Raw genomic sequence first — 19,834 nt, 5'->3', positions numbered from 1 at the left:
GAATCTGGTCAATAGCCTTCTTGGTTTCTGTATTACCTATTTCCACAATAGAAAATGAAGGACAAAAAGGTTAACTTTGCAAAAGTCACAGGGTAAATGGTAGAATATTGACTTACAACATGGGATTGGACTCTGGAGCCCAAGCAAATTAAATGCAAGATAAAATCTGTCATTTTTTTCAGGTAAATACTGATAACTATTATAGAGTCCTTGAAAGAATGAAGGATCCTGTTCTCTGACAGATCCAACAGCCAATGAAAATCATGAGAACCAATTGTCCTTTACTACAATGAATATGCAAGCCTTTTAAAAAGACTACTTGTGTCAGAACAGTACAAAAACATATAGTCACAAGTTTGGGAAAAGCATATAATGATAAAATTGCTTGTTCATTTCTATGCTTCCAAATTTAGATCAAAATGAAAGTTAAGGCGAATGAACAATGTTGATTTAGTTGGCAGCTAAATAACATTAAAATGCTCTATGTATTTTGTTGTAACCTATTATTAAGAGGAATCATTGCCACCACAACAGTGAAACAGAGTCCATTTCATTATCATGGTACCTTTAATTACCAACCCATTTCTGAACCCATTGCTCTAAAGTATATGGCAAAACCAATACAATATTGTAAAGTTAAATAAAATTAAAAAAAAAAATAAAGTAAGTCACCTGTAGCGGAAGTTTCAAAAAGAAAGTTAGTGGTTAGGTATTATCTGATACTGACTCCAGAGAAGAGAAGGAGAGAATGGTTTCTGGAGAAGAAGCTTCAAATAGAGGAGAAAATAAGAATTGAGAGTTTATTCTGATGGGGTTGGATCTGGGAATGGTAGCCAGAAAATGTGTTAATGAACTCTAGCATATGGGGAAGAATTTTTCACAGTGCTGCATATTATTCCCCAGGATGTTGATAGGCTTTTGGTTAATAACCTAATAAAGATTTAGGTAATAATATAATTTTTGAAGACCTGAAGTAACAGATTTTTAATTTGCATGGTAATATTCACCTATGAGGAAACATTTTGTGCTGTGTTTATTAAAATGATCTGTCCAAGGTTAAATTGCCCCTCCCCTGCCTTCTTCAGCAGGGAGTCTTACAGGACTAAGATTCCATGATAGACATTTTAAAAGATACTGAAGACGGATTGATATGTCTGAACACTTTAATGAGTGCCCTAGAGTTCTCTGGGAACCATCATTGCTATGGAAAGCGAAGGGATTGAGCTAAGCTGTTCCCATGCATGGTCCTAGCATTGAGACTGGAATATTTTCCAAGTGTCAGCCCCATCAGAGAGCCCTCCAGTGGACCAGGAGGTCTTGTCAAGTAGCCAGCATCTCAGGAATCGTGTGACGTTTCCAGATGTTGGTCAAATACCTGGGAACCTAATGACTAAAACTCATATGTGGAAATGAAGTTGAGAGCATTCCAGATTTAAAAATGCCCGGTGTGCTCAAATTAAATGTCATATTATTGTCATGACCTTGAGTCTGTCTGCCCTAAAGCAGCACTTTGTCAGTCAACATGTAGGATGTGAGCCTTGAGCCTCCCTGGCACATCAGTGGAGCTCTGAACACACCTTCAGTGTTGTGCTAATGCTAGTCGCCTGCCAGGTAATGCACAACTGAGTATGTGTGGCAGTAGATTCGTGTCAATATTTTCCTTTCTCCAGATTTCATGTTTTTCATATATTGCAGTTCTCTTTTACAATAAAAACTATTTGGCCACATTCTTTAAAAAAATGTATGCTACATAAATGATATAGTATTATTACTTAGAATTTAAAAAAATGAAACGTATTTGGCTTTAGTTCCTGAGCTCTGTGCTATTATGGAAATAAGTGTTATTATTGTGGTAAATCAGTGGACCAATGATTTTTCAGATAAAATGGTTAGCCATTAGGAAGTAAACTTGATTTTTAAAAGTAATGTATTTCCATTATTTGGAAGGAAAGTGTGAGATTCTGAACTATGGAAAATTGATAAAGAAACTCATAATTGATGGTATAACATATACTATAAGGTAGGTAGTTACCAGTACATGTTACTATATGTGTGCATATATGGATTTTATGCAAATATTTTTATCAAGCCTGCTGATTATATTCATAGGTGTCACCACAGGAACACAAAATTAGCTCCCTTATCGGTGCATTGGAGACTATTAGTCACAACGGTGCCCCTTTCTTAAGATCCCTCAGGGCAACCCAAGAGAAGTGAGGAATCAGTGCTTTGGTGCTCCGGCCCACAAGGCTGGGCAAGCTGTGGCGTCCTCAGTATGTGCTTAGCATGCCTGCTGCACCTCGGTGGATAACTTACAAAAAGCTTGGAGGATTCATCCTACTTCAACCATCATGTGGTCTTTTAATTTAAAGTGATGTGACAGTTTATGATGAGTGTGTGTGTGCTTGGTCACATCTGACTCTTCATGATCCCATGGAATGCAGCCCGCCAGGCTCCTCTGTCCATGGAATTCTCCAGGCAAAAATATTGCAGTGGATTGCCATTTTCTTCTCCAGGAGATCTTCCCAACCCACGTCTTCTGTATCTTCTGCATTGGCAGGCAGATTCTGTACCACTCAGCCACCTGGGAAGCACAAGATTTATCATAGAAGGGCTTAGCCACATCTGCCCTTTGTCCATTATTCCTGGGTTATTTCTACACCCGTGTGTGGTGGTGGTGGTGGTGGTGTGTGTGTGTGTGTGTGTGTGTGTGTATGCATGCATAGGCAGTAGTGATGCTCTCAGTAGACCTTTTGGTGGTGTATGACAAACTAGAGTTAGAAGATAAGCCCTTTTAGGACTTCCTCTCAGTTTTAGGAAGGAATGCTCCTGTTCATGTAAGCTTAAGCATTTACAAACTGGAGTTGGTTTTTGTTAACAAATCAGTTGACAGTTTGAGTTCATAGTTCTAAGATTGTTTTGGGGGGGCAGGATATGTCAAAAAGTTTCAGAGAATTTTTAAGACTATCATCAGTCCCACACAATCACTGGCTCTCCAGTTAGGTGTGGCTTTGCTTCCAGTCCTGAAAAGTACCAAAAATATTTAGGTTCTGGCATTTTCGGATACACATACGCACACATACAACCACAAATAAGATCTTTGGGTGCATCTGTTCTTAAGCATTCTAACTATGGGACGGATTTATTATGGGAATAGAGAGGATGATTCATGCTTGAATCATAATAGATGGCTAAAATGAGGAACTATGAAACCTCCTTTGTGTGGTCTACTTCAAGGAGAAAATGATTAGCCTTCAAAATTGTAGGCATTTTGTCATGTGAAAGGGATCAAGGCAGTGGAAGCTGCTAATTCAGTTTTCTAATGATAAATATTCTCAAACAGGGAGTTGCATCCTCAGGAAATTGTCTTCCCATGGTTGCCTGGGGAGAGGAGTTACATGCAAACCTCCAAGTGTCTGTAGTGCATTGGACTTGCACTTTCTCCTGGCTGCTCATCTGGCTTTTTTCATTCAGTACACCGCTGGACACTTCCAGGGACTCTCACAATAAACTTTTTGATGGCTCATCACAAAGGGTGAAGCAGCAAATGGAGAAGGGCACTCTGGAGCTGAAAGGAGTGGGTTTCCTTTGGTTTGGCCTAGTCAAAACATCACATGCCCTGCAAATTTCACTCTTACCATATCAGACTTCTCCCAGCAAAGCGTGTGGAGGGTTTCTTTTTTTGAAAACTTTATTGGAGTAGATTTACAATGTGGTGTTACTTTCAGATGTACAACAAAGTATTTCAGTTATGCATATACATGTATTCATTCTTTTTCAGATTCTTTCCCATATAGATCATTACAGAATATTGAATAGAGTTCCCTGTGCTATACAGTAGGTCCTTCTGGTTTATCTATTTTATATGTAGTGGTGTGTGTATGTCACACACATGTTTATCTGTTTTATGTGCAGTGGTGTGTCTAATTTCTCTCTCCCCCTGATGTTCCCCCTTTGGTAACCATAAGGTTTTTTTCAAAATCTGTGAGTCAGTTTCTGTTTGTGAAATAAGTTCGTTTGTATTATTTTTTTAAATTAGATTACACATATGAGTGATATCATATTTGTCTTTCTCTGACTTATTTCACTTAGTATGATAATCTGTAGGTCCGTCCATGTTGCTGCAAATGGCATGATTTTGTTCTTTTTATGGCTGAGTAGTATTCATTTGTATATATGTACCACATCTTTTTTATCCATTCCTCTCAATAGACATTTAGGTTGCTATTATAATGTCTTAGTTATTGTGAATACTGCTGCAATGAATATCTGGGTGCATGTATCTCTACAAATTATGGTTTTCTCCAGATACATGCCCAGAAGGATTTCTTAGGACCATTTTAATATATGGTTTAGTTAGCTTGAAGTTAAGTATTCAGGGAACACACTTAAAAGTATATGGAAATAGTAATATAACTCAGGCCGTATAGAGACTCACAGATTTTCATGGGACAGTTAGGAGTCAAATCATACAAACACATTGAACTTATGTTTTGCTTTCAAAGCAGTTTAATTATACTGACCAATCTAGACAGCATATTAAAAAGCAGAGGCATTACTTTGCCGACAAGGTCCATATAGTCAAACCTATGGTTTTTCCAGTAGTTGTGTATGTACGTGAGAGTTGGACCATAAAGAAGGCTGAGTGCCAAGGAATGGATGCTTTTGAACTATGGTGTTGGAGAAGACTCTTGAGGGTCCCTTGGACTGCAAGGAGATCAAACTAGTCCATCCTAAAGGATATTAACCCTGAATATTCACTGGAAGGACTGATGCTGAAGCTGAAGCTTTGGCCACCTGATGAGAAGAGCTGACTCATTAGAAAAGACTCTGATGCTGGGAAAGATTGAGGGCAAGAGGAGAAGGGGACGACAGAGGATGAGATGGTTGGATGGCATCACTGACTCAGTGGACATGAGTTTGAGTGAACTCAGAGCGATGGTGAAGGACAGGGAAGCTATGGTGTCTCAAAGAGTTGGACACGGCTTAGGGACTGAACAACAATTACACTGAAACTGCATTGCCAAATCCATAACCCACTGTTGCATATAGTGAACTCTATCTGCTAGAAGTCACCAAAGAGAGGCATCAGGAGTGACCACACTCTAGTAGCACCTAATCTTACTCTGGAAATTGTATCATTACTGTGAATGGGATAGAAAGTATTGAGAATTTGTCTGTAAGAAATAACTCATTATAATAAAAACATTCATTTGCAATGCACTGCGGACAGTGACTTATTCACTCCATGAGTCATTTACTGAGTGCCTCCTGCCTACTACAGGAGGGGCACACTGCCCCTCAGCAGCCTTCCATCTCTGTGCCCAGACAGAAGGCAGAGTGGAGAAATGCTGGCAAATACAGAAGCGCGCAAGCATCTAACACAAACTTGCCCCCTGGACAGGATGAGCAGGTGTGTTCATGGAGAGAGAAGATCATGGGTCATGGGAAATACAGTTCAGGTCAGGGGAACTCAGGGGAAATCCCTGAATTCCACTTAGGATGCAATCTCTAAATCCCTGCCCTGCATTCATCCACACAGGTCCCACAGTTTGTAAAAGGAGAGTTTGTGTTGGGCCAAGGGAAGCAAGCATGTTACCATCATTTTTCATTTATTTCAAATATTTATTCTGCACCCACTATGTTCTAGGTCCTGCTTTGTGTTCCGGGGGTATAAAAGCAACCATAAATTTCTCCTGGAGCTTCCATTCTAGAGCCCATGCTTCTAAGGACTTCACATGACTTAATCCACTTAATTCCCACAAAAATCTACGTGGAAGATGCTATCATCCATTTTACAGATAAGGAAACTGAGGCCCTGAGAATGTACATAATTTTCAGAAGTAGAATAGATGCCCAATCAATGACTTCCAGTCCATTTTGCTGTCCTGCCTGTGGATTCTTGAAATGGAAATGTATGTTTGGAAGAGAGGTAGACAGGAAATTGGGAAGGGTGGAAAATAATTAGCATTGCCTGCTGAGTGTGCCAAGCATTAGGTGTACTGTACTGTACTCAGTTTATCTAATATTGTCTAATATTTATCTAATACCTAATGTTTATCTAATATTGTCCTGTAACATTTTATTTTATGAGGTTAAACTGTTTGCTAAGGGTCCCCACCAGTTAAGTGGAAGGCCAAGGAATTGTCAGATTCCAAGGGCTCATGAATTTTCCTCTATACCAACACCACCTCAAAAGGGAAAAACAAAACCAGAAAACTAACATGAGAAAACTCAATTTTCAAGTGTCCTTCAAAATCCTTGGATGATTTTTTTAGGGGTTGTTCATTCTATTATTTTGAATTGAAATCATAGTCACTGAGCAACTTAAACCTAGAATCAGATTTAGTGAATGGAATGAATAGGTACTTCTGCTCATAAAAAGAAGTTCTCATGATGTGTCCAGCATGTGTTTTGGGAGGGATTCTCACATCCTTTTTTATTTTTTAAGAGAAACTGTGTGGCAATATCATTTGAAAAATTTCACATCCTATTTCACAGAAAGTTATTATCTTTGAGAGTACAAAACATAAGTTCAAAGAAAACTTTAAATTGACTAATCATGTGACAGACAATTTGCTTTTATGTTTTGACTTGCTCCCCATGCATGACCAGCACCTAGTCACAGAAGCCATCACAGGAGTGGTGTGACCTGTTTATCCTTGCCCCTACTTGGTGATATGATAGCTCAGCCATCTGGACAGGGTCCCTCTGGTTTTTCTGGGAACTCCCCCACCCCCGGGTTGCCAGACACATGCTGAAGAGCTAGTCTGCTCCCAACCCCCATCCAGCACCTTGCACGTGTGTCTGTCCACCAGAACCTGCCAACCCCCATGACAGCTAAGATGCTGGAGCCCTTGAAATTCTGTAGCTGCTCAGGCTTCCGCTTTAAGCTGGAAGAGCTTCTCTGACGGCCGTTAAGGTAGAGCTGCTTCCTTCCATGGAGAAGGCAATGGCAACCCACTCCAGTACTCTTGCCTGGAAAATCCCATGGACAAAGGAGCCTGGTGGGCTGCAGTCCATGGGGTTGCTAAGAGTCAGACACGACTGAGTGACTTCACTCTCACTTTTCACTTTCCTGCACTGGAGAAGGAAATGGCAACCCACTCCAGTGTTCTTGCCTGGAGAATCCCAGGGCTGGGGGAGCCTCGTGGGCTGACATCTATGGAGTCACACAGAGTCAGACACAACTGAAGTGATTTAGCAGCTTCCTTCCAGGGTCTTCACTAAGATGTGAGTCAGGATGCTATTGATTATTTTCTTTCCACACACCCACGGTGAGAGTGCAGTGGATACAGCAACAGACAAATCCAGGGAAGAGGCATCATGTATCGTCACATTCACCTCTCATCACTGGTGGCTGAAGCTTCTTGTTAAACTCATCATTCTGGGCTACCTTTTCTGTCAGGATGACTACTCTCCTGGGAGTTGCCTAGCCCCACTGCAAAAAGGCTTCTGGAGGGACTGCCTTCCCACTTTCCTGAATATGCCCAAACCAACTCTCAGACTCAAGTCAGAATGCCCATCACACTATGTGATGCTTAGTAGAAGTGAGACATCACAATCATTGTCGTGTTCCATCTTTACAACAACTCCATGAGGAAAGAATATTATTTCTGTGAGTCAGTTAAGGCTTAATGTGATGAAGTAACTTGACCAAGGACATGGAGAGTGACCAAGATGGAACATCCATCTTTTAAAAAAGAAAGAATTTGAAGATGTTTCCCTTTTCTTTTTAGGGACCAATTAAAAACAGATTTGTACAATAGGGTTATTGAATTACAGAAGCATTTATATCTCAATGAATTAATGATTCATAGCACATTGCTTTTAAAAGACAAAGCAAGGAACATAGAGTGCCTGCCTCCAGTGACACATCGTATTTGATACTGAGGATACTGCTGTGCTCACATAGGCACGCACCTGACATGGGGTAAGTCAGACAGCTGTTCTTTGTGGGCGGCTGAAGACTGCAGAACGTGAACCACTTATTCAAATAAACCTGTTGGCTGATTCTCTGAATCTGTGCCAGGTGATAAGCTGAGAGCTGTCTTGAGAAGTTTTCTTTTCCTAGTGCTTATCCGCCCCCCTCCACAATAAGCTATTTGAGTACCTGAAATGGTTCGAGTATGATAGAGACAGTAGTAAAAACTCCTGCTGAAATGAGGTCAGGATCATAAACTTGTTCTCACAAGTGACAAATAACATGTTAAGGGTAGATGTGCAATAATCTATGTAAATGGAGTTCAACATACATATAATAAGTGTGTGATCTGGATTTAGTAGCAAAACTGCAAATGCACCTTGTCTTGCCCTTACTGCCCCTACCGTTTGTGCTACTTTACCGCATGGACGGGATTACTGGGGCTTCTCTGTGAAACATTTTCATCTTCCCTGCTCGCCTCAGTTTCCAGAAACTTTACACATGACAATTCCACTTCATAGAGCATGTCTGTACTAAAATCATCCTACTAGAAGTCTTCTGTTGGAAGCGAAGAGATTTTTGTATGAACATCATAAAAATAGCATTTACTCACTTTCCTAGTGTGAGCATTTGTGTACACCACCTTAGAGATGGTGGTGTGTATTATGTTCTAGTGTATATTACACATCCTGAAATGATGTATGAACTCTGAGATCTTCTCCCACAATAGGTATAATGATGAAAATGAAAACAATATTTATAGGCAACTTTAAAGTTTTAAAATGTTCACATGCATTTTCATATTAGTGGAATTAATACATATTAATCCATGACATTTAGTATATCATGTTGTTAATGAACTTCTTGCTGTATGTTTTATTATCCACAAATATGGTATGGACCTAACAGAAGCAGGAGATATTAAGAGGTGGCAAGAATACACAGAAGAACTGTACAAAAAAGAGCTTCACGACCAAGATAATCACGATGGTGTGATCAATCACCTGGAGCCAGACATCCTGGAATGTGAAGTCAAGTGGGCTTTAGGAAGCATCACTATGAACAAAGCTAGTGGACATGATGGAATTGCAGTTGAGCTATTTCAAATCCTGAAAGATGATGCTGTGGAAGTGCTGCACTCAATATGCCAGCAAATTTGGAAAACTCAGCAGTGGCCACAGGACTGGAAAAGGTCAGTTTTCAATCCCAACTTCAATTCCAATTTCCAATTTTCAATCCCAACTTTCAATTCCAATTTCAACTGGAAAAGGTCAGTTCCAATCCCAAAGAAGGGCAATGCCAAAGAATGCTCAGACCACTTCACAATTGCACTCATCTCACATGCTAGTAAAGTAATGCTCAAAATTCTCCAAGCCAGGCTTCAGCAATACGTGAACCGTGAACTTCCAGATGTTCAAGCTGGTTTTAGAAAAGGCAGAGGAACGAAAGATCAAATTGCCAACATCCACTGGATCATGGAAAAAGCAAGAGAGTCCCAGAAAAACATCTATTTCTGCTTTATTGACTATGCCAAAGCCTTTGACTGTGTGGATCACAATCAACTGGAAAATTCTGAAAGAGATGGGAATACCAGTCCACCTGACCTGCCTCTTGAGAAACCTATATGCAGGTCAGAAAGCAACAGTTAGAACTGGACATGGAACAACAGACTGGTTCCAAATAGGAAAAGGAGTACGTCAAGGCTGTATATTGTCACCCTGCTTATTTAACTTATATGCAGAGTACATCATGAGAAACACTGGACTGGATGAAGCACAAGCTGGAATCAAGATTGCCAGGAGAAATCTCAGTAACCTCAGATATGCAGATGATACCACCCTTATGGCAGAAAGTGAAAAGGAACTAAAAAGCCTCTTGATGAAAGAGGAGAGTGAAAAAGTTGGCTTAAAGCTCAGCTTCAGAAAACGAAGGTCATGGCATCTGGTACCATCACTTCGTGGGAAATAGATGGGGAAGCAATGGAAACAGTGTCAGACTTTATTTTTGGGGGCTCCAAAATCACTGCAGATGGTGATTGCAGCCATGAAATTAAAAGACGCTTACTCCTTGGAAGGAAAGTTATGACTAACCTAGATAGCATATTCAAAAGCAGAGACATTACTTTGCCAACAAAGGTCCATCTAGTCAAGGCTATGGTTTTTCCAGTAGTCAAGTATGGATGTGAGAGTTGGATTGTGAAGAAAGCTGAGTGCTGAAGAATTGATGCTTTTGAACTGTGGTGTTGGAGAAGACTCTTGAGAGTCTCTTGGACTGCAAGGAGATCCAACCAGTCCATCCTAAAGGAGATCAGTCCTGGGTGTCCATTGGAAGGACTGATGCTGAAGCTGAAACTCCAGTACTTTGGCCACCTCATGCGAAGAGTTGACTCATTAGAAAAGACCCTGATGCTGGGAGGGATTAGGGGCAGGAGGAGAAGGGGACGACAGAGGATGAGATGGCTGGATGGCATCACCGACTCAATGGACATGAGTTTGAGTAAACTCCGGGAGTTGGTGATGGACAGGGAGGCCTGGCGTGCTGTGATTCATGGGGTCGCAAAGAGTCGGACACGACTGAGTGACTGAACTGAACTGAATGAAGGAGAACCATTTGTTATTGTCTCCAGATGAAAAAAATGATTGGGTATTATGCTCTTCTCCACTAGGTAAACAATAATGCAAAGCCATGGGGAAAGTTATATTTATATGGTATAAAATACTGTGAAATAAACAAACCTAGAATTGTTATTATCAAGTAGTTTGTCATTCTTTTTTTATTAAATTCTTTCAGCACAGGTCAGGAGTGGTTTGATAAATGTTCAACTCTGTAGTTACATTTTTCAGAAATGAAATAAATTCTGAGTGAAAAGAAATGATTTTCTTTTTCTTTGCACCCTGGATAAACAATGAAATTCCGATTGCATTCACCTACCAAATATAATATATTTTCCTGGATTTCTTGACTACAGACATACAACATAAAATGAGATAAAAATTTTAATTTTGTGTGATTGGACATAGGTGGACAGATTATATGTCTTTTCATGGTTACACAGAGTTGCCAGCCAACAACCAAAATTTATGACTGCCCTGCCTTCATTTAGAGTTGTGGTTGGAAGTCGTTGCTGAACTGGACATTGTAGATCCCTTTACATTTACATTAGATGTGGAAGTAGATCTATTCATTGTAACATGAGCAGAACATAATCAAGGGTATGTTTTCTCTAAGCTTTCTTCTCTTTCTGTTAACTTAGGCTCTGAAGAATGAGGCCCCAAGAGACGGAAGACCTCATAAGATGGAAGTCACAGAGTCTTATAATCATCATGTGGAGGAAAGCAACATGCCAGGAATACCCAGGTTAGACTATTGTCCAACTGAAAAATAAACTTTATATGACCATCAGATCAGATCAGTCACTTAGTCGTGTCCGACTCTTTGCGACCCCATGAATCGCAGCACGCCAGGCCTCCCTGTCCATCACCAACTCCCGGAGTTCAACCAGACTCACGTCCATCGAGTCAGTGATGCCATCCGGCCATCTCATCCTCTGTCGTCCCCTTCTCCTCCTGCCCCCAACCCCTCCCAGCATCAGAGTCTTTTCCAATGAGTCAACTCTTCGCATGAGGTGGCCAAAGTACTGGAGTTTCAGCTTTAGCATCATTCCTTCCAAAGAAATCCCAGGGCTGATCTCCTTCAAAATGGACAGGTTGGATCTCCTTACAATCCAAGGGACTCTCGAGAGTCTTCTCCAACACCACAGTTCAAAAGCATCAATTCTTTGGCGCTCAGCTTTCTTCATAGTCCAACTCTCACATCCATACATGACCACAGGAAAAACCATAGCCTTGACTAGACGGACCTTTGTTGGCAAAGTAACGTCTCTGCTTTTGAATATGCTATCTAGGTTGGTCATAACTTTCCTTCCAAGGAGTAAGCGTCTTTTAATTTCATGGCTGCAGTCACCATCTGTAGTGATTTTGGAGCCCAGATTTTTTGAAGTCTACTATAGCAGCTAGTGCTGTCTAACCAATGCAAAATTGAATATGTATTTCAATGAGTTAATATCATGTGAAAGATAAAAACCACACCCTAAATAAATTTTTTAAGTTATGAAAAGTTAATCACTCTTAATAAGACTAGCTTATTTTCTTATTTTAAAAATTACAGATACTGCATAAACTGAATACAAATGGTTTTCAGAGATTATTATAATCAACTTTTTTTTTAACAACTGATAGAATTTATAGATATACTTTCTAACTAGTTACACAGGTATTATCTCACTTTTAAAGAAATATATCTTGGCTATTGTAAATAGTGCTGCTGTGAATGTTGGAGTGTATATACATTTTATATTCTGGTTTTCTCTGAGTATATGTCCAGCAGTGGGATTGCTGGGTCGTATGATAGTTCTATTTTTAGTTTTTTAAGGAATCTCCATACTGTTTTCCGTAGTGGCTGCATCTGTTTACACTCCCACCAACAGTACAAAAGGGTTCCCTTTTCTCCACATCCGCCCCAGCATTTATTGTTCGTAGATTTTTTAATGACGGTCCTTCTGACCGGTGTGAGGTGATATCTCATTGTAGTTTTGTTTGCAGTTCTCTAATGATTAGTGGTATTGAGCATCTTTTCATATGTTTGTTGGCCATCTGTATGTCTTTGGAAACATGTCTATTTAGATCTGCCCATTTTTTGATTGGGTTGTAATTTTTTGTATTGAGCTACATGAGCTGCTTGTATATTTTGGAGATTAATCCTCTGTCATCTGCTTTATTTGCAAATAGTTTCTCTCATTCTGAGGATTGTCATTATATCTTATTTATGGCTTCCTTTGCTGCTCAAAAGTTTTTAAGTTTAATTAGGTCTCATTTGTTTTTAAGTACTTTAGTGAAAGTCTCTCAGTAGTGTCTGATTCTTTGTGACCCCATGGACCGTAGCCCGCCAGGCTTCTCTGTCCATGGAATTCTCCAGCCCAGAATACTGGAGTGGGTAGCTCCAGGGGATCTTCCCAACCCAGGGATTGAACCCAGGTGTCCCACATTACAGGAGGATTCTTTACTGTTTGAGCCACCAAGGAAGTACTCTAGGAGGTGGGTCAAAAAAGATCTTGCTCCTATTTATGTCAAAGAGTGTTCTGCCTGTGATTTCCTTTAAGAGTTTTATAGTATCTGGCCTTAAATTCAGATCTTTAGTCCATTTTGAGTTCGTTTTTGTGTCTGGTATTAGGGAGTATTATAATTTCATTCTTTTACATGTAGCTTTCAAGTTTCCCCAGCACCACTTATTGAAGAGGCTGTCTTTTCTCCTTTGTGTATTCTTGCCCACTTTGTCATAGATTAGGTGACCACAGGTGCATGGGTTTATCTCTGGGCTTTGGAAACAACCTTAATGTTCATCAAGAGAGGAATGGAAAAAGAAGCTGTGGTACATATATACAATGGAATATTACTCAGCTATAAAAGGAAGGAAATTGGGTTATTTGTAGAGACATGGATGGACCTAGACACGAGAGAGTCATACAGAGTGAAGTAAGTCAGAGAGAGAAAAACAAATACCTTATATTAAAGCATATAGGTCAGAATCTAGAGCTGTTGAATCACTCAGTCCTGTCCAACACCTTGTGACTCCATGGACTGTAGCCCTTCAGGCTTCTCTGTCCATGGGATTTTCCAGGCAAGAATATTGGAGTGGGTTGCTATTTCCTTCTCCAGGGGGTCTTCCCACACCAGGGGTTAAACTTGGGTCTCCTGCATTACACAAAGATTCTTTACCATCTGAGCCACCACGGAAGTAATACCACATTGTAAAAGCAGCTAACTCCAATAAAAGTAAATTTTAAAAAAGCAAGCCGAAACACATAAAGGAATTGATAGATAGCAAGAACACTTTCGTTTGCATATTTGATAGATGAGACTCTAATTAAATAAATAGGTACTATTTTACTTTGTTCTGAAATGTACAAACTCCAGCATGGTGTTAGCAGCTGGAGAAGTGATTTAAAGCAAACTGAAATTTGGAGAAACCTTGTCACATTTAAAAAGTGATCTGAGCATGTTTCTGTTTATGTGTGAATTCTTGCCACATGTATTTACATGCACATTCTCAGTCTTGGTGGCCAAGGGTCAGGAGCCAGAGTTGGAGATCCAGTGAGCCATTTCCTATCTGTGAGACTGGGACAGTTTACCTGTCCAAGCCTCAGTTTCCCCATTTGTAATATGAGAACAATAATATCTAAGCTATAAGCTTTTTATGAAAGTAAAAGGAAATAATGCATGTGAAAGTATCCTTTAATTTGTAAAACAAAATCATATTTGTTGTCATTATTTATTGGACCTTATATTCCATCACAAAAAATATAAATTCATAGAAAAGCTTGGCTTAAGTTCAGCAGAAATTCACTTTTGGCAATGTTGCCTGAATATGTGTATTTTTAAAAGTATGTCTGTGTTTCCCTGTACTTTTTTGCTCCCTTGCACTGGGTTAAAGAAAAGACAAATTAGTCATCTGAGATTATCCATACAATCCACTCCTGTAGGTCAAGATGGAGACATGTTAATGGAGGAACGATATCATTTATTTACAAACACTTCAGTTAATTGAAGTGACTATGCATATTCAGCTGACCTCAGAGCTTCTAGAGGGTCACTGTGTATAGGAAAAAAATAAAGGAATCATCAACATTCATCATACTGACGCCTGTTTGTCTGATATTTTTTAGAATATTGTGGGAAGCTAACAGTAAAATTTGGCAAACAATTTGTAATTCATGTGTGTGTGTTTTATAATATGTGGCTTTTAGAGTTGTAGTTAATCTTGGCTCAAACCCCATTCTTTAGCGTTCTCGGCAAACCAAGTTTTCAAATACAGGATATGCTGAACACTAATTTGTGAAAGGATAGAGGATGTGGATAAATTTAATATTCATATATGTCTTGATATTTTTGAGAGTTGCTTTCAATTAGAGAATAACTACTAGATTTTTTTGAAAAATAATGACTATTTTAGACAAACTTATTTTTTAAATTTATTTTTTAATTTGAGGGAAATTGCTTTATAATATTATATTGTGTGGTATTGGCTTTATGACATTAATCAGTCACAATGGTATATATATTCCCTCCCTCTTAAGCTTCCCTCTCCCTTGCAAATTATCACAGAAGGCCAAACTGGGCTCTGTGTGTTATTTACCAACTCCCCACTATCTCTTTTACACATTGTAGTGTATATATGTCAGCGCTACTTTGTAGATATTTTTAAAATAAGCGGGGTGACAATATATAGCTTTGACGTACTCCTTTCCCAATTTGGAACCAGTCCGTTGTTCCATGTCTGGTTCTAACTGTTGTTTCTTGACCTGCATTCAGATATCTCAGGAGGCAGGTAAGGTGATCTGGTATTCCCATCTCTTTCAGAATTCCCCACAGTTTTTTGTTTTTCTTTTTAAATGGCTACTCTAACATGTAATGATTACATTGACATGTAAAATTTATCACAGTCTAATGGTGTCATTTTACCACAGAGAAGTTTGAAATCTTGCTTTTCTTTATATCCCTTTACCCTCCTCTATTTTCAGTATAAATTATCTTCAATATTTCCTCTATGTACATATGGCGCTGCATGAAACAGTACTATATTTTGCATTTCAATCATCAAAAGTAATTTAGTATTTTGTCTGTATATTTGTATATTATGTTCAAGTTTGCTTCCTGATATTCTAGGAATTTTTCTTACTGTATGTATTTTTTTCTTCAACGGACTTGCTTTGGCCATTCTTTTAGATTAGAGATGCTGGGAGCATATTCTCTTAGCCTTCCTTCATTTCAGAATACCCTCCACCATCTTAGCTCCTCCTCCTGGAATAGAGTAGTTCTTACCTAAAGAGTATTTGGGGGCTTTTGTTTGTTTTGTCTGTGCCTGCTAGGTTACCAGATTGCTAGCTTCTTTAACTGAAAACCTGGGACACATGAGGCCAGTAGAAAATTCAGAGAGCTCACCAGCGTGCCACTCCTGAGGTCGCTAGCCAAGCTGCCCTCTTTTCTCCTTTTAGAGTCTTTTGATGTTTATTTTATGTATAAAGTCCAAAGGTTTCCATTGTAACTAATGGGAGAAAAAATGTATATTTACTTTGTCTTCTTGAAAGTGAAACTTAGAGCTTGTGTATTTAACCACTAAGTGAAGTCGCTCAGTCGTGCCCGACTCTTTGCGACCCCATGGATAGTGGCCTGCACCAATCTCCTCTGTCCATGGGATTTTCCAGGCAAGAGTACTGGAGTGGGTTGCCATTTCCTTCTCCAGGGAATCTTCCCAACCCAGGGATCGAACCCAGGTCTCACATTGTAGACAGACGCTTTACCGTCTGAGCCACCAGGGAAGTCCATTTAACCACTAGGATATCTTTATATCCCACTGGAGAGTTAATTGCTGATTAATCTGAAATGCAGTGCACAGCTTCTGAATCTTTAGAACCAAGTGAGTGATTCATTCCAGGCTTAAATGATTTTCTGTACTTAGCAAATTATAGTAAAGCAGATGCAGTACTTGGACCTATATTATTGTGAGTTATGAAAAGTGGAAATATTTTCCTTTTATATTATGCCAAAATATCTAAGAATTCTGCCTAAAAATGAATGCTATGATTCCAAAATGTAGAAAAATGAAAATAGTTTGTTTAAGAAACTTCTGGGGCCTTACTCTTGATACAGTGATGAGGCATTTCAGACAGCTAATCAGTTAGAGAGTAAAGCACTGAAAAGTGTGTCCCTCTGAATTTTCCATCCTGCTTCAACAGACATCAGGAGTGTTTATATTGTTTCTTAATCAACACCAAAAAACAGAGTTCACCATTAACTCGATAGCTGTTTTCAAACTTTTTAAAGCAATACAAATAATGAACACATAGAACAAAATAATAGAATAGTCAAGAAATCCATTGGGAGTTTTGCCTAGAACTAAATGCTGAAGTATAAACCAAATTTTATTCAAAATCTTAAAGGTTATAAGATTTCTAAGGTAGAATAAAGCTACTGTTACATAAATTAATTACTGAAATCATATGACTTTTATTCATTGAAAGTTCTGCCAAATAAAATGAAGTAAAACTGGATATATCTATCATATTTCTGATTTTGTGCTACTGTTTTGGTTTTGACAAATGAAACAATCATGAAGCTAACTTAAGCTCAGCAGAACTTTGCCCGTTTTGAAGATCTCCTTAGACTAGTAATTTTCAAGGAAAACTTGTACTTTTATATCTCCTTTAAGGTTTAGTTCAGTTCAGTCGCTCAGTTGTGTCCGACTCTTTGTGACCCCATGAACTGCAATATGCCAGGCTGTCCATCACCAGCTCCCAGAGTTTACCCAAACTCATGTCCATTGAATCGGTGATGCCATCTAACCATCTCATCCTCTGTCGTCCCCTTCTCCTCCTGCCCCCCATCTTTCCCAACATCAGGATCTTTTGAAATGAGTCAGCTCTTCACATCAGGTGGCCAAAGTACTGAAGTTTCAGCTTCAACATCAGTCCTTCCAATGAACACCCAGGACTGATCTCCTTTAGGGTGGACTGGTTGGATCTCTTTGCAGTCCAAGGGACTCTCAAGAGTCTTCTCCAACACCACCGTTCAAAAGCATCAATTCTTCTGCACTCAACTTTCTTTATAATCCAACTCTCTCATCCATACATGACCACTGGAAAAACCATAGCCTTGACTAGATGGACCTTTGTTGACAAAGTAATGTCTCTGCTTTTCAATATGCTGTCTAGGTTGGTCATAACTTTCCTTCCAAGGAGTAAGCGTCTTTTAATTTCTTGGCTGCAATCACCCTCTGCAGTGATTTTGGAACCCCCCAAAATAAAGTCTGACACTGTTTCCACTGTTTCTCCATCTATTTGCTATGATGTGATGGGACCGGATGCCACAATCTTAGTTTTCTGAATGTTGAGCTACTTAAAGTGTGGCCTGTGAATCAATGTCAGATCATGAATGATAAGTTACCTGTATAACACCGTAATTACAGAAATTAAAAATGTGCATTTAGAAACTTTTATAGAAAGTTGATATCACAATAGCATCCAAGTATATGATCAGTGGATTTGTTCCCTTGAACAGAATCTGGGCCAGTTTCGATGTTTCCAGACTTGTGTGGTGGGTCCAGGTGGTACAGCTTCTGAACCACATATTGGTCTCTAGCAGATTAGAAATAAAAAAATAAAATATGTATCTCACCAAAAATAGTCTTAGCAATACAGTAAAGTATAGATTACATGGGTCATATTCAAATTTAAAAATATATATTTTATGGCTCATTTGGTAAATATCAATTCATATAATCAAATTCAAATCAATTCATATAAAATATTTTCCTATGTTGAAGTATTGACTATAATGAGAAGGCAAAGTTAATGACTTTAATCTTCCTGTAAAAAAACTTTTTATAGTATCACTGTCAAGTCAGAAATTGTAAGATGTTAGGTTGTATTAGACTTCATTGTTCCTCAGATTATCAAATACAAATTAATTAGCTAAGGAAATTTTTCCTTTCACCCATGAGACATGTTTATGCACTGAGAGTATGGAAATACTCTGTCCACCTTTCTCACCCTAGGCCAGTTGTGGACATCAAGATTTATAGTGGTTTTCAAAGTTTGACCCTCAGCCTGTGGGTTTTAGCATCAACTGGCAACTAGTTAGAAATGCACATTTTTGTGCTCCATTCTACCCACTGAGTTGACATCTCTGGGTATAGGGCCCAGCAATCTGTGTTTTATTAAACCCTTCAGGTGATACTGATGCATATTAAAATTTGAGAACTACTTACCTCAACAAAACAACATTGCACATCTTGGTTACATAGTAGCTTTCAAACTTTTGTCCCCTTCTGTTCCTTTTGCTGCTCTACACTCAGATTGACTTTTACACAGAAACACACACACATACACAAATGCTCTCAGGCTAAAGACCAAAATAAATCTTTTTAAAAAATTAATGTTTACTGGAATATAGTGATTTACAATGTCATGTTAGTTTCAAGTGTACAACAAAGTGAATCAGTTACACATATACATGTATCTGCTCGTTTCTTAGATCCTTTTTCCATATAGGTTGTTACAGAGTACCAAGTAGTGCTATACACACTAAGCTTTTCTACTGGCTTAGTCCTTTCCACTCTTGCAGTGATTACCTCTAATACGCCCTTTAAGAGAAATCATTTATCAGGGAAATCTGTAGCTTACTACAAAGTCTCCTATTCTGTTATTCAAAGGACCATATATTATCAAAGGACCATGCATGATCTCTCCCAACATGTATCCCAGCTGAAGTTTTATTTTTATGTGTGATTATTAGATTGTTTGCCCAGCCCTACATCGGAAATTATTTTGTTTGAGTGTCTACACAGAAAAGACCATGTCTGCTTTTGGTTGCAGTTGAGTCTCCAGAGCCTAGCCCTGTGTTTCCTTTGTGGTTGATATTCAGGAAATTTTGAATGACTTAATCAATGGCTCATTATGCTGTAATGAACCCCTAACAAAGGAGTGACCCCACTGCAACTCGGCAATCACACTGTATAGCTCTCTTGTCTTGTTTCTTTTAGCTGCAGTTACTATGCTTCCCATTCATGTTAGGAACAGGTATGGTACTGTCTGTCACCATCCAAGGAGTATCCATCTCTGAAAAGTGGAGCAATCCTGTTCATTCATCTGCTGCTAGAAAAAAAACCAAATTATCAGTCCATCTTGCCAGAAGAATTGCCGTCAAGTATTAAAGCTCAGGGGGAATTTTCCTATACCAAGAACAGAACAAATCAGTGATCAGCTTTTACAGTGGTACTGTTTCTATAGTGCTTTAGGCTAAACTGGAAATGTATAGTACTTTACAGGAAATTTTTAGGGAAAAATAAAATCTAGTT

Source organism: Bos mutus, chromosome 4 (assembly GCF_027580195.1).
Source record: "Bos mutus isolate GX-2022 chromosome 4, NWIPB_WYAK_1.1, whole genome shotgun sequence".
Lineage (NCBI taxonomy): Eukaryota > Metazoa > Chordata > Mammalia > Artiodactyla > Bovidae > Bos > Bos mutus.
The sequence above is the reverse complement of the archived record's forward strand: the minus strand, read 5'-3'. Positions refer to the sequence as shown.